At 46.9% G+C, this 15,406-nt stretch overlaps 1 long non-coding RNA gene across 2 annotated transcripts in view; it reads left to right on the top strand.

Moving 5' to 3' along the window:
* Window positions 1–14,852, top strand: part of LOC147109613 (uncharacterized) — a 70,334-nt gene extending 55,482 nt beyond the window's left edge. For both annotated transcript variants that reach the window (XR_015080321.1, XR_015080320.1), the window contains exon 3: window positions 14,772–14,852. This is a non-coding gene — a long non-coding RNA (uncharacterized LOC147109613). The remainder of the gene's footprint in view (window positions 1–14,771) is intronic.
* The last annotated feature ends 554 nt before the right edge of the window (window positions 14,853–15,406 follow it).

Genomic DNA, 15,406 nt, shown 5'->3' with positions numbered 1-15,406 from the left:
AGCTAGTGCTCGAGTCTGGTCTCCATGTCCACGCCGGCAACACAGAGCAGATGCACCTCAGGATTCTGTAATTGAAAAAATCCATATTGAACGTGATCATGCATCCTCTCCCTCAAACAGCATTGTTTAAAATTCTCATGCTTGTGTTCGAATCCGACCACGGCCTCGCCCCTCCCTATCTCTGTAACCTCCTCCAGCCCTACAATCCACTGAGATCCCGGCGCTTCTCCAATCCTGGCCTCTTGTGCAGCCCTCACTTCCTTCGCTCCACCATTGGCCTTCAGCTGTCTAAGCCCTAAGCTCTGGAATTCCCACCCTAAACTTCTCCGCCTCTCCACCCCTCTCTCCTCGAAGACGCTCCTTAAAACCTACCTCTTTGACCAAGCTTTTGGTCATCTGTCCTTATGTTGCTCGGTGTCAAATTTTGTTTGTTGACGTTTCTGTGAAACACCTCGGGACGTTTTACAATATTAACGGTGCTATATAAATGCAAGTTGTTGTTGCTTTGAATGAAAGGGGGGGAAATTTGGTTGCTTTGCGCCCCACATTAGCGCCCTAAGAGGGCCCACAGATCGTGACTTCAGTCGAGTGTGCAACGCCCCGGACTGGATATTGAGTGGCGCCCCCCTGCCTTTCCGCCTACCGCTAGCAACGACTGGTAGAAGGGAACTTTATGCAGTCAGGAAGGGGCTTGGGGAGCGCTATTTAAAGGCGGACGCTTCCTGCCTTTTTTTGTCGGCGACATTTTTGCACCACGCATTCTGAGAGCGAGAGAGAGAGACTTCTGGAGAGATCCAATGCTGTGTGAAGGAGCTTTGGGTACTGAGCAGCACTTTGCAGGTTCATTTTGATTTGACCTTCCTTGCATCGATTTAGAAGAGACTGTGGGGCTGCACTCTGAGCTCTTTCCCTGGGCCTCTTCATTGTTCTTTCCAGCAGAATTGATGTACCTGTCTCTCCAGGCCGAGATTCAAGACTGCAATGAGCAGGGTGTGGATGGAGAGCAAGATCGACCCTCCCCTTTGAGAACTGGCCGGCTCCAGTGTATCTGTGTTCCATTGCTAACTGACATCACATCAGCTTCGCCAGCGCTCTGAGGTAGCGCCTTGCTCCTCGGAGTTAGCGCCTTAAGAGAGGTGTGTAGCGCCTGATTTAGCGCTCCAATCACCTCCAGGGGCGATAGAAGCCAAGTTGCAGTCGGAGGCGATAATTAGCGCCAGGTGCTAAACTTTGCGCCCAGCCGATAATTGCGCCCCAAATGGGGCAATACCGAATTTCTCCCCCCAAAGGTTTACATGCTAGGCTAACCATCATTTGTTGAACTGGGGTTACTGTAGCATGCTTTGGGCCATAGATGTCGGGATTGTCTAGTGACACACACCCCAGCACAGGCTCTGTAAAGGCACGTTTATTTTGTGGTAATGCCAGGCTTCCAAAGCAATTCTCAAGGAAAATAAATCTGGCCAGTTAAGGCCATCAATCAGAAGGATACAGTTTTTACTTCGTACAGTTGCCTCTGGCCCACCCTGCTATTAGGCCTCTTAACGTACAAGAAAGTTCAATGGGTGTTATGGGCTAACTCACAGTCTGTTGATTCTGGTTTAACCCACTAAGCGGTTAATGCAACCACGAGAGCACCTCGATTGCGTCATTTGAAAGGGGCCTTGTGATCCCCGGATTATGGTTGACGGAGTTGTCTTTAATGCCACATGACCTAATCTGCAGCTAAGAGAACAATGGAATTTGCAGATGCTAAGTTTACTCTCCATCCAGATATGGGTGATCTTGTCTTCAGGATTTTTTTTATGAATGATATCTTCTCCAGCCTCTGAAAAAATCATTTTAGAAAATCATTTGGAAACTAAAAACAGATTTTAAAAGAGAAGGTCATGTTTGACCAGTGTTACTGAATTCTTTGAAGAAGTAACAGAAAGGCTAGACCAGGGTAATGTAGTAGATGTAATATATTTGGATTTTCAAAAGACCTTTGATAAAATACCGCATAGTAGACTCATGACTAAGGTCAGAACATATGGAGTCAGGAGACAAGTAGCAGAGTAGATATCAAGCTGACAATAGGTGGGAAGGAGTGTTACACATGGATCGGTGCTGGGACCACTATTGTTCAGCATTTACATAAATGATTTGGACTCGGGAATTGGAATTACAATTTCAAAATTTGCAGACAACACCAATTGGGGGGTATAGTTAATACAGAGGAGGACTGCAACAAGATACAGGAAGCCATTAATAAACTTGCAGAATGGGTGTGCAATTGGCAAATGAACTTCAATATAGACAAGTGTGAGATGGTACATTTTGGTAGGAAGAATAAGGAAGCCACATACTCCTTGGAAAATAAGTGTCTAAATAGGGTAGAGGAGCAAAGGGATCTAGGGGTACAGATACTCAAATCACTAAAAGTAGCAATGCAGGTTAATAAAGCCATTAAAAAAAGCAAACAATGCACTGAGGTTCATTTCTAGAGGGATAGAATTAAAAAGCAGAGAAGCGATGTTAAACTTGTATAGAACCTTGGTTAGACCACACTTGGAGTACTGTGAACAGTTCTGATCTCCATATTATAAAAGAGATATAGGGGCACTGGAGAAGGTACAAAAAAGATTTACGAGGAGGAAAGAAAGACTTGCATTTATATAGCGCCTTTCATGACCACCGGATGCCCCAAAGCGCTTTACAGCTAATGAAGTACTATTTGAAATGTAGTCACTGTTGTAATGAGGGAAACGCAGCAGCCAACTTGCGCACAGCAAACTCCCACAAACAGCAATGTGATAATGACCAGATAATCTGCTTTTGTTATATGGATTGAGGGATAAATATTGGCCAGGACACCGGGGATAAATCCCCTGCTCTTCTTCGAAATAGTGCCATGGGATCTTTTACGTCCACCTGAGAGAAAGGAGACGGGGCCTCGGTTTAACATCTCATCCGAAAGACGGCACCTCTGACAGTGCAGCACTCACTGGAGTGTCAGCCTGGTTTTATGTGCTCAAGTCCCTGGAGTGGGACCCACAACCTTCTGACTCAGAGGCGAGAGTGCTACCCACTGAGCCACAGCTGACACTAGAACTGGGAGGTTATACATATCAGGAAAGATTGAACAGGCTGGGGCTGTTTTCTCTAGAAAGGAGAAGACTTAGGGGTGACCTGATTGAGGTCTTTAAGATTATGAAAGGATTTGATAGGGTAGACGTAGAGACGATGTTTCGGGGAGACCAGAACTAGGGGCCATAAATGTAAGATAATCTATATATATAAAAGGAATAAAAGGATACTTCTGTCTGTCATTCTGTCTGTCTTGAATCAACTCGAAAGTTATAGAGCGTACCTACACGTGCATTACGTCGAAAGAAAGCTGACGATTCCAGAACCGTCCTAAGCGTATTTACGTTTCGGCCGGACAAAGATTGCGCCCGCGGTATCCAAAAACCGTTCAACATTCCGCTCATTATCCGCTCATTAGCATCGAGTGACGTCGAGGTCGACCAATCGTACGGCGGGTTCCTGGCGCGTGCGGCCGGGCCCTCCTACGGTCGAGTGACGGGACGATTGACCAATCCTACGCTTCGGTGACCTGACGGTCCACCAATCGGTGCGTGTGTGGGCGGGCCTTATCGTTCTGAACCGAGGTGAGTCGCCGCCATCTTGATTCTAAACTTTTCCTTTCTTTTTCCCGCTTTCTGCGTGTTTCTTTTCAAATCTACATTTCCAGCAAAAAAAAAGTTGCTTTTAAAAGACAAATTGGGCTGGATTTTCCTAAGCCCCTGGAGTCAGGTTGGAGGTGTGCGGGCGATTAAAAATCGGAGATCCGGGGGTCCCGACCCCATCCCGCCTCCAACCCGCCTCCATGTCAATTTCATAGGAGTCGGGTTCCCGACAAGTGCTGGAACCCGACTCCCAGAGGCGGGAAGGGATTAAAGGCAATTAAACTGCCTGTTAACAGGTAGTTAACAGGTAGTTTTTTGCCTATTCGCGATTTTTATTGCAGGTTTGTGGGCTTCCCGACAGCTCCAAACCACGAAAAGTTTTCGAGGCGGGACGTGGGTCTGAGGTCTTGGAGGGGTCGAGATGCCCAGTGTTCAGGTGAGTGAGGGGTGCAGGAGTGCAAAGGTAAGTGTTTTGCAAGTGTTTAAATAAGTTTAACTTACTTTTACTTACCTTTACAGGAGTCCTGCATTCCGGTGTCGGGAGTCGGCTGCAAGAACCACAGAAGCTCCGATTTTTAAAAAAAAATCAGCTTCTTTGTTTCTACAGCAAAATGATTTTAAAGTTATCCTGAGAAAGGACTGAGGCTGAATTAGCAGTTTTTCAGTGCTTCAAACAGCTGTAAAACACTGATATTTCATGTGCCAAAAGCTTTTGACAGATGAAATGTCAATCTCTGACGTCACCTGTTGCCGGGTGGCCCTTAATTGGCCTGCTGAGCCCACAGGGCGGGCTCAACAAGGTCAATCAGAGGAAAATCCAGTGGGTTGGCCACATCTCCATGGAGGCGGGACAACAAGCCCGAATGTGGGTTTCCCACCTCCAACCCGCCCCCGTAGCAAAATCCAGCCCATTGTTTTTTAAAAAAGTTAATTAATTTGTAAATCTTTTGTCTAACCTCTATAATTTTCCTACCTTTCACCGTTTTTCCAGGCCTCAAAGCCTGGGCGTCTGTTGACCAGCCACGCCCGAGCTAGGCGCCTCCCGTTGCGATCGACAAAAGGCCAGCGATCGCCGCCATCTTTGTGAAGGCTGGAGGGGGCGGGCCTGAGCCGAGCGTCGCCACCGCCGCCATCTTAGTAAAGGCAGGCGGGGCGGGAGTTAGCGTCCGCGTCATCTTCTGCCCAGAGCGCGACTTGAGTCCGGCCGGGCCTCACGCGGTAGGTTGCGCGGCGGCGTCTCTCTGGTCTTGAAGCCGGCTCGGGCGGGGACATCGGGAGATCACAGGGGCGGGAGATCGGGGGGCGGGACATCGGGGGACGGGAGATCGGGGGCGGCACATCGGGAGATCGCGGGGCGGGACATCGGGGGGCGGGACATCGGGAGATCGGGGGCGGGACATCGGGGGGCGGGAGATCGGGGGCGGGGCTCGGGGACTCCCCCTCTCCCCCTCCCCTCCCCCTCCTCCCCTTCCTCCTCCCCCCCTCCCCCTCCCCTTCCTCCCCCGTCCCCCTCCCCCTTCCTCCCCCTCCTCCTCTCCCCTCCCCTCCCCCCTCCTCCCTCCCCCTCCCCCCCTTCCCCCCAGTCGCTGTCTCTCTTCCCCCCAGTCGCTCTCTCTCTTCCCCCCAGTCGCGCTCTCTCTTCCCCCCCAGTCGCGCGTTCTCTCTCTCTCTTCCAACAACAACATGCCCTCGAAAAAGCCTCGGCACCGCCGGGCACTCCAGCTAGTTACTAATAAATCCAATAGGGAATTCAGGAGAAACTTCTTTACCCAGAGAGTGGTTCATATGTGGAACTCGCTACCACAGGGAGTCATTGAGGCGAATAGCATAGATGCATTTAAGGGGAAGCTAGATAAGCATATGAGGGAGAAAGGAATCGAAGGATATGTTGATGGGCTTTGATGTAGAGTGGTGGGAGGAGGCTCGTGTGGAGCATAAACACTGGCATAGACTAAATCGGTCAAATGGCCTGTTTCTTTGCTGTAAATACTTTGTAATACTATTTAGGTTTGGTGAAAGTAACCCAAAACTACTTTACAGTAGTGATGTGACTGACATGTTTAACCATCCACCCAGTGTGTCATTTCCTCTGATGTTTATGAACAGGCATGCGAGCAGTCCTGCATTCACTGCGAGTCACCCCTAGATTTTTGGATTTCACCCTTCGCTTCTTCATAAAGTACGTCTTCCATTTTCCCCTTCTGACGTGCAGTACCTTGCACTAATCTGCATTGAATTTCATCTGGCCAATTACAGAAATGATCTAACTCAGGCTGTAGACTCTTGCCTGCGTCCTCTAAGTGAGCTCCCCACCAATGTTCCTCCTAATTTTCACAGAAATCACAGAAACCCCACAGTGCAGATAGAGGCCATTTCGGCCCGTCGAGCCTGCACCGACACATATCCCACCCGATCCCCGTAACCCCTACACCAACACATATCCCACCCTATCCCCGTAACCCCACGTATTTAATCCCCCTAACACTAAGGGTCAATTTATCATAGCCAATCAACCTAACCCGCACATCTTTGGACTGTGGGAGGAAACCGGAGCACCCGGAGGAAACCCACGCAAACACGGGGAGAATGTGCAAACTCCACACAGACAGTCGCCCGAGGCCGGATTCGAACCCGGGTCCCTGGCGCTGTGAGGCAACAGTGCTGTTTGGCTGTCTGCGGCCCCTTTGAGGGCTATTCAAAATACCGCGCATGCGCCGTTTTTGTATTGAAAAGCCAGCAAACCGGCTGCGTGGGCTCCCTGGATTGCCGCGCAGCTTATAGGGAACACTGCTCCCCACCCTCCCCTCTCCTACCCTCTAATTTAGTACTGTCTGTGAATTTGTGGTTTGCATTGAGTTACGGAATCCAAGTCATTGATATAAATTATCTGGTCATTATCACATTGCTGTTTGTGGGAGCGTGCTGTGCACAAATTTGCTGCCGCATTTCCTACTGTACAACAGTGATTACACTTCAAAAGGAGGGAGTGCTGCACTGTGGGAGGTGCCATCTTTTGCATGAGACGTTAAATCGAGGCCCCGTCTGCCGCCTCAGGTGGATGTAAAAGATCCCTTGGCACGATTTCGAAGGAGAGCAGATGAGTTTTCTACAGTGTCCTGGCCAATATTTATTCGTCAACAACATCACTGAACCAGATTATCTGGTCATTATCACATTGCTGTTTGTGGGAGCTTGCTGTGCGCAAATTGGCCACAGCGTTTCCTACATCACAAGAGTGACTACACTTCAAAAGTACTTCATTGGCTGTAAAGCGCTTTGGGACGTCCTGAGGTCATGAAAGGCGCTATGGACATTCTTTAAATTAGAATCAGTAGGAGTCCCAACAGGACCTTGGCCCAGCTTCTTAGCTGCGTTGCTGGCTAGTTGCTTGAGATAACGCTACAGCATTCCAGAAATGACAGTCCTGATAAAGGCATTCTTCATCTCAGTGTAGCATTCCTGTGTCTCAGGGCTGGTTCACTCCAACCACATACAGATCCCAATCCAAGCATAACATCTCTGAGCAGACTTGAACCTGTGTATGTAGCTCTGCACTTTGTCACTCATACCAAGCACTGACCCTAATAGTTACGCACTAATAGGAACTGCACACTGTGTGCTTCCAAATTCTTTCAGGTGCCTGCACATGTCGCTATCTGGGAGATAGATTTCAGTGCAAAAATGATCTCAAGGAAGGGCTTTTTGAAACCATTATTTTCATTAGGCAATTTTTACATAATCCAGATGGACACTTCAGTGCGGTTCTGAGGGAGTGCTGCACTTTCGTGGCCCCATCTGCCCTCTCGGGTGTCACCCCCTGCAGTAAGTTTGACATCCTGAATTCAGACTCGCCATGTCACAGTTCTGCTTAGATATTGTGCATTCCTTCCAACTTTTTCTCTTACTTTTAACATCTTTCAAATGAGACGTTAAACCGAGGCCCTACCTGCCTTCTCAGGTGGACGTAAAAGATCCCATGGTACAATTCAAAGAGCAGGGAGGTTCTCCCCGGTGTCCCAGCCAATATTTATCCCTCACTAAAAAACAGATTATTTGGTCATTATCACATTGCTGTTTGTGGGACCTTGCTGTGCGTAAATTGGCTGCCGCGTTTCCTACATTACAACAGTGACTACACTTCAGAAGTATTTAATTGGTTGTAAACACTTTGGGCTAAAGTGATCAAGGGGTATGGGGAGAAAGCAGGTACCGGGTACTGAAATTGGATGATCAGCCATGATCGCATTGAATGGCGGAGCAGGCTCGAGGGGCCGAATGGCCTACTCCTGCTCCTATCTTCTATGTTTCTATGGGACATCATGAGGATGTGAAAGGCGCTATAGCAATGCAAGTTTTTTCTTTTCTGGTGTTTATTTAGGGCAGAGATGCCTCAAAGTCTGGAACCGAATCAATCCTCTGCTGGGGGCTGGCAGGGTAGACTTATCACTGGACGCTGGGATTTGTCCCACCCAGCTCCAGATATTACGCTGCAAGCCAAAGCCCCAACTGGCACTGGCAGACCTCCAGCGCATGGGTCCCCTCCAGAGCATCGATCGAGTGATCATTCCTCACGCTTCAGCTCCGACGATAAATGCTAGCAGGCTATCCGACTGTGGAAAGGGGTCCATAACTGGGCCTGACCATTTCCTCGCCCAAAATCCACACACTTGCCAGCGAAGTCACTTGATAGTGCCCAGGAACCCAGAGCCATTGAGGTCAACCGTAGTACCCCAACTAAGATCAGGTAACTCAGCCTTGGAGCAGAGATTATCCTGGACTGTACGGGAGGAAAAGATTTCTGATTCGTTTTCTTGTTTTTCTGTGGGGGATCGCTAACTTAAAGTGAACACAAAGCACTAACAAGTAAAGGATGGCCAGGGTGAAGAGTTGGCACTGGTGGGTCCTCTATGTGAAGCGAGAAACACAGGAGTGTTCTGGTGCTTTAATGAAGGAATAAACTATCACCACAAGCTCAGTATGTACTGTATAGAAGCTCCACTGATGACCCAGTGGTTCATGCATCACCCAGTATAGTGCTGAGCTGTACAGACCCAGAAGGCCCCAGGTTCGACTCCTGACTGTGCTGAGCTAGCTGATGTTAGTAAGGATGGCAGTACTTGCGATGCCACAAGTGACCTCCATGGCTTGGGCTAGAGATGAGAAAAATGCAGCCAGGGATCCCACTCCCAATAACTATCTAGTGACTGCTACTTTAAAAAAAAAAAATTCTTGTGATATGGACATCGCTGGCAAGGCCAGCATTTATTGCCCATCCCTAGTTGCCCTTGAGAAGGTGGTGGTGAGCCGCCGCCTTGAACCGCTGCAGTCCATGTGCTAAGGTGCTACTCCCACAGTGCTGTTGGGTAGGGAGTTCCAGGATTTTGACCCAGTGACGATAAAGGAATGGCGATATGTGTCCAAGTCAGGACGGTGTGTGACTTGGAGGTGGTGATGTTTCCATGCACCTGCCGCCCTTCTAAGTGGCGGAGTGTGCGGGTATGGGAGGTGCTGCCAAAGAGAGGTTCTGTACTGGAGAGAGAGTGTGTATAATATGTACACACACATGCACACACACACAGTTGTTCATTGAGAACAGGTCTCTGTAGTTGAATAGTGTGCCGATACTCAATGTCTTGGCTTACACGTGACGAATTGCCACTTTGAGTATCAGAGAGCTTTGCAGAATAGAACCCAGCAAGAGCCAACACCTTTAGGAGAAAGGGGATGGGGGCTAAAAGAAAAAGCTCACTGGAACAACAGAGAACTGAGAGTGAGAGTCAAGATATCTCTCCACTGTTTAGTACTTACCTGCTGTGCTCACCCATTAATGAGAAGGCATCTCTAGCTTGTGAGACGCAGCAATCTGACTTAACCTTATTAATGCGATGGGAGCTGTTAAACCCCAAAGGAAACAGACTTTCTCCAAGGTTTTTTTTTACCATCTAAAGTATAAATGGCTTTGTACCTGCAACGATGTGTGTATTTTAAGCACAGCAAGTCAAGCAGTTAATCCTTCCTCTGTTGTATATGTGGGAACTGGTTGTCGCCATGACCTTCCCCCACAAACAACACTAAAAGGCCTGGAAATGCGCCTCACTGACAGATGGGCAGCACTCGGCACTCAACCCCTTATTTAGAGAGAGAAAGAGCGAAAGAACAAAACAAAGTCTCATCAACACCGTGATCTTAGCCACATTTACTCTACATTTAGATTAGAATTCGGAATGACAGTGCAATATTAAGAAGCTGGTGGGTGCCCCCCCACCCCCATCCCCCATGGCTCAGTTGGCAAAGGAAGTGTGTTACCCGAAGGCTTGTGATCTATCAGCACCCCTGGGTCACAGAGGGCAAAATCAGTCAAAGTGCCCACTCTCGATCACTGTCGTGGGTGTGTGTATCTGGCCATTGAGTGTAGGATTAGGATTATGTTCCGTGTTGCCCAGTCCTGGTTTAATAGTTTGTTAACCCACACTGTTGGTGGTGATTACTTGTGGTGCTCGCCAAATACCCTGCTGACAGTCACCTGTGAGGCTCACACATGAACAACGACCATTTGGGTGAGGTGTAGGCTTCTATTCCCTCGAGTATAAAAGATTAAGGGGTGATCAAATTGAGGTGTTTAAGATGATTGAAGGATTTGATAGGGGAGATAGAGAGAAACTATTTCCTCTGGTGAGGGGCGTCCAGAACAAGGGGGCACAACCTTAAAATTAGAGCCAGGCCGTTCAGGGGTGATGTCAGGAAGCACTTCTTCACACAAAGGGTTGTGGAAATCTGAAACTCTCTCCCCCAAAAAGCTGTTGAGGCTGGGGCTCAATTGAAAATGTCAAAACGGAGATTTTTGTTAGGCAAGCGTATTACCAGTTAGGGAACCAAGGCGGATAGGTGGAGTTAAGGTACAAATCAGCTATGATCTGATTGAATGGCGGAGCAGGCTTGAGGAGTTGAATGGCCTTCTCCTGCTCCTATGTTCGGGGGGAGGGGAAACCGATGTACATGGAAACGTATGAGTCAGTCTTTTCAGGAGAGATGTGGAAAAAGTACTTAACAATTGTATAATAAACAAGCTAGTGAGTAAATGGTTAGTTCTCAGATTGGCAACCAGTAACTAGTGGTGTTCCGCAGGGGTCAGTGCTGGGTCCCCAACTCTTTACAATCTATATTAACGATTTGGAGGAGGGGACCGAGTGTAACATATCAAAGTTTGCAGATGATACAAAGATGGACGGAAAGTAGTGAGTGAGGAGGACATAAAAAACCTGCAAAGGGACATAGACAGGCTAAGTAAGTGGGCAGAGATTTGGCAGATGGAATACAATACTGGAAAGTGTGAGGTTATGCACTTTGGCAGGAAAAATCATAGAGCAAGTTATTATCTTAATGGCAAGAAACTGGAAAGTACTGTAGTACAAAGGGATCTGGGGGTCCTGGTGCACGAAACTCAAAAAGTTAGTATGCAGGTGCAGCAAGTGATCAAGAAGGCCAATGGAATGTTGGCTTTTATTGCTAGGGGGATGGAATATAAAAACAGGGAGGTATTGCTGCAGTTGTACAAGGTATTGGTGAGACCACACCTGGAATACTGCATACAGTTTTGGTGTCCATACTTAAGAAAAGACATACTTGCTCTCGAGTCAGTACAAAGAAGGTTCACTCGGTTAATCCCGGGGATGAGGGGGTGGTCATATGAGGAGAGGTTGAATAGATTGGGACTCTACTCATTGGAGTTCAGAAGAATGAGAGGCGATCTTATTGAAACATATAAGATTGTGAAGGGGCTTGATCAGGTGGATGCGGTGAGGATGTTCCCAATGATGGGTGAAACTAGAACTAGGGGGCATAATCTTAAAATAAGGGGCTGCTCTTTCAAAACTGAGATGAGGAGAAACTTCTTCACTCAGAGGGTGGTAGGTTTGTGGAATTTGCTGCCCCAGAAAGCTGTGGAAGCTACATCATTAAATAAATTTAAAACAGAAATAGATAATTTCCTAGAAGTAAAGGGAATTAAGGGTTACGGGGAGCGGGCAGGAAATTGGACATGAGTCTAGGTTCGGAATGGTCATAGCCCTGTGGGTAGTGGAGTGGGCCCAGGGGCCGTGTAGCCTGGTTCTGCTCCTACTGTGTTCTAATTCTGTGTTAGATTTCAGGAGATGGTTTTATTCCTGTTCCTGGCTGGGGTGGAGATCGCCTTTACAGAAGGTAAGTACTGTAGAAAATATAGGGACAGAGTGATCTCCTGGAAGAATTTCGATCGCCTAGATGGGTCGGAGAGGAATTTCCCAGATTTTTTTCTCCCAAATTGGCCATTGGGACTTTATCTGGTTTTTCGCCTCTCCCGGGAGATCACATGGGTTCGGGTGGATGCGCAGTGATAGAAGATTGAGGTTAGGATCAGATCAGCCATGATCTTATTGAATGGTGGAGCAGGCTCGACGGGCCGATTGGCCTACTCCTGCTCCTATTTCTTATGTTCTTATGTAACTGCACTGCTTGGTGTAATACTGAGCCATACACATCAAGAATATCCAAGCTCAGCTTCTGATCTTTGCCTGTGTCTTCTCAGCCACAGCACACAACATGGGTTAGAGGAGAAACTGTTTGTTAAAAATAGGTAATCTCTCAATCAAAGAAGAAATGAAACACACAAAATCATTCCTTCTTTTATTTTGAATTGCCTCCTGCAAGTGGTGACTTGTGGAGGTTATAGTTCTACTGCCCTTCCCATTATATGTAAGTGGACCTAGATAATGAATGTCAATATTGAGGGTATCAGCTAAGCACAGTCCTGTTCTCCCTCTCCCATGCACGTTCTCTCTCTCACACACACACACACACACACACACACACACACTCCTATAGGCATCACTGGATAGTGATCGGGGAGGAAGCCCAGGGCTGATTTAAAAAAAAAAACATTTTCCTAGTCCAGGAATGTGGAAGTAAATTGTAGAACTCATACCGCAGCTGAGATCTGTTAGCGACACTGTCACAGTTTTCAGGTCTGCATGAAGTATTCTCTCAGGTTCAGTGTCACCAGTTACTCACAAAAGCGGTCCTTGTGTCCCCTACGATCCGGAGTGTACCTTTACCACCCAATACCGAGATAAACAATAGCATAACCCGGGGATTGTAACAGAGAGCCCTTACTCTACGCCCTCTACTGAAATATAACACGTGTCACCACCTGAATTAGCTCTACAGAATGTGGACTGAGTAAACACTGGACCGAGACAAGAAACAGACTTCGGACCAATAACTGGTTTATTTAAATAAAACACGTGAACTAACAGCAATCAATATGTTTTGCTCTACTCTGGTTAATGACAAAACAGCAACTTATTATCTCTCTAAATATGGGCTTGAAGACCTGTAAGATAATTTTCTCTATCCTAACCCTTTGACTTTAAAGATACAGATGGTCTTTTCCTGCATTCTGCCAAATTAACAGAGACTCTGTGACTCAGAGAGAGATTGCCCTCGACCCCCAGTACCTCGGAGATGTGGGTTTGGCCCAAAGAGCTGTCAAGCAAAGTTACTACCCTTGTGTGAATGGAATAGAATGGCACCTTAGACCCTTCGGTGTCCCAGGAGCCACCTTCTGACAACAGAATGAGATGTTTGACATTGTACATAATGCCTAACTAGTATAAGTATGACTAACAATTCAGGTCACTATTGTAACCAGACCCAGTTATGTGCTGCTGGTTTACTGTTAAGAAAACGATATTGTGTGCAACCTGAGCAATTAACCCTTTATATGCTGAATCTAGCATGGCAGAAATATTATAAATTTAAAAATTCCTGACGGGCAAAAAAATCTGTTTTCCACACTTGTGCCACAAGCATGAACCAGGTATCAAAGCTGGAACTTTGCTGGTCGGTATTGTTTATTAGCATCCAGTTGATGCACTTTATCAAATATTATCCATACTTAATAATAGCTTGTATTTATATAGCACGTTTAACGTAATAAAACTTCTCAAGGTGCTTTACAGGAGCGGAATCAGACAAAAGTCTTCACCGAGCCAAAGGAGGAGATATTAAAAAGAAAAGAAAGTCTAGCATTTCTATAGCGCCTTTCACGATGCTCAGGACGTCCCAAAGTGCTTTACAGCCAATTAAGTACTTTTGAAGTGTAGTCACTGTTGTAAAGTAGGAAATATTAGGTAGGTTTTAAGGATCTTAAAGGAGGAGAGAGAGGCAGAGAAGAAGAGAGGTTTAGGGAGGGAATTCCAGAGCTTGGGGCTTAGGCAGCTGAAGGCACAGCAGCCAATGGTGGAGCAATGAAAATCGGGGATACGTAAGAAGCCAGAATTGGAGCAATGTGGAGATCTGTTGACATAGAGGCAGTGAAGGGGTCGAGAACAGTGGTCGAGAGGTAGAGCTGGGTGTCGTCGGCGTTCTTGTGGAAGTTGGCCCCACGTTAACGGATGATGTCGTCAAGGGGCAGCATGTAGTTGAGGAAGACGAAGGACCAAGTATGGATCCTTGGAGGTTCCAAAGGTGCAGTGTGTGGATGGGCCTTTGGTGAAGATGCTCTGGCTAGATGTGTCGCCAAGGACAAAGAAACACACAATTTAGTAAATTCACTGAGACCGGAAGGATGGCTGATGTGAGAAGTGAACATGTCACATTCTGAAGTAGGTGATGCTCTTGTGGGGTTGGGTTAAGGTGCAGAATGGCATGAACTTTACTTTGCACCTGGGAGAGGCAGTTTTATTTCATTACTAACCTATTTCCATACTTGGCCTGGGATGTGTATAATGGGGCAATGTAGAGGGAGTTTGATTCTACCCCTGTGCTGTGGATTGGTGCCAATGCTTTCAGCCATCCAGGCCCTAACCTCTGAAGCATTCTGATGGGATTGCTTCGACAGTTAGTCCCAACACTCTCCGTGGCAGCTAGATGACAGTCGACAATATTGTATTTACTCTGGGCTGCAGAACAGTGCGGATTAGAATTTTCAATATTGCTTGAAAGCAGGCAGAGATGGTGCGAGAGGCAGCCATTGCAAACATGCTTCCTGCAAATACATGTTGCTGAAGATTCCTCACTCTGTTACCCCTAACTCAGTATCTCTTCTACGCTGTTTTGTTGCAGATGATCATTGCAAAGTCTCCGCTCGCTCCGTTTGCTGTGTTTATTTTCACCATCCAGAATTCAGGTCTTGTTCTTCAAGGTAGGAAACTTTTGACAATTTAAAACTCTTGAGCTAGAAAGGCACGAGATTTGAAATGGAAAAGCATACTTTCATAATTAATTGTAAAAATATCTGGGCAGTGTTATCAGCAGTAAAGGGTAATATACTCCTTATTCTGTACTGTACAGGGGCAGTGTTATCAGCAGTAAAGGGTAATATACTCCTTATTCTATACTGTACAGGGGCGGTGTTATCAGCAGTAAAGGGTAATATACTTATTCTGTACTGTACAGGGGCAGTGTTATCAGCAGTAAAGGGTAATATACTCCTTATTCTATACTGTACAGGGACAGTGTTATCAGCAGTAAAGGGGTAATATACGCCTTATTCTATACTGTACAGGGGCAGTGTTATCAGCAGTAAAGGGTAATATACTCCTTATTCTATACTGTACAGGGGCAGTGTTATCAGCATAAAGGGTAATATACTCCTTATTCTATACTGTACAGGGGCAGTGTTTTCAGCAGTAAAGGGGTAATATACTCCTTATTCTATACTGTACAGGGGCAGTGTTATCAGCAGTAAAGGGTAATAT

The sequence above is a fragment of the Somniosus microcephalus genome, chromosome 12, assembly GCF_052327205.1.
Source record: "Somniosus microcephalus isolate GS21.2 chromosome 12, FLI_Smic_1.0, whole genome shotgun sequence".
Lineage (NCBI taxonomy): Eukaryota > Metazoa > Chordata > Chondrichthyes > Squaliformes > Somniosidae > Somniosus > Somniosus microcephalus.
Note: the sequence above shows the minus strand (reverse complement) of the source record. Positions and strands in the feature narration are given on the sequence as shown.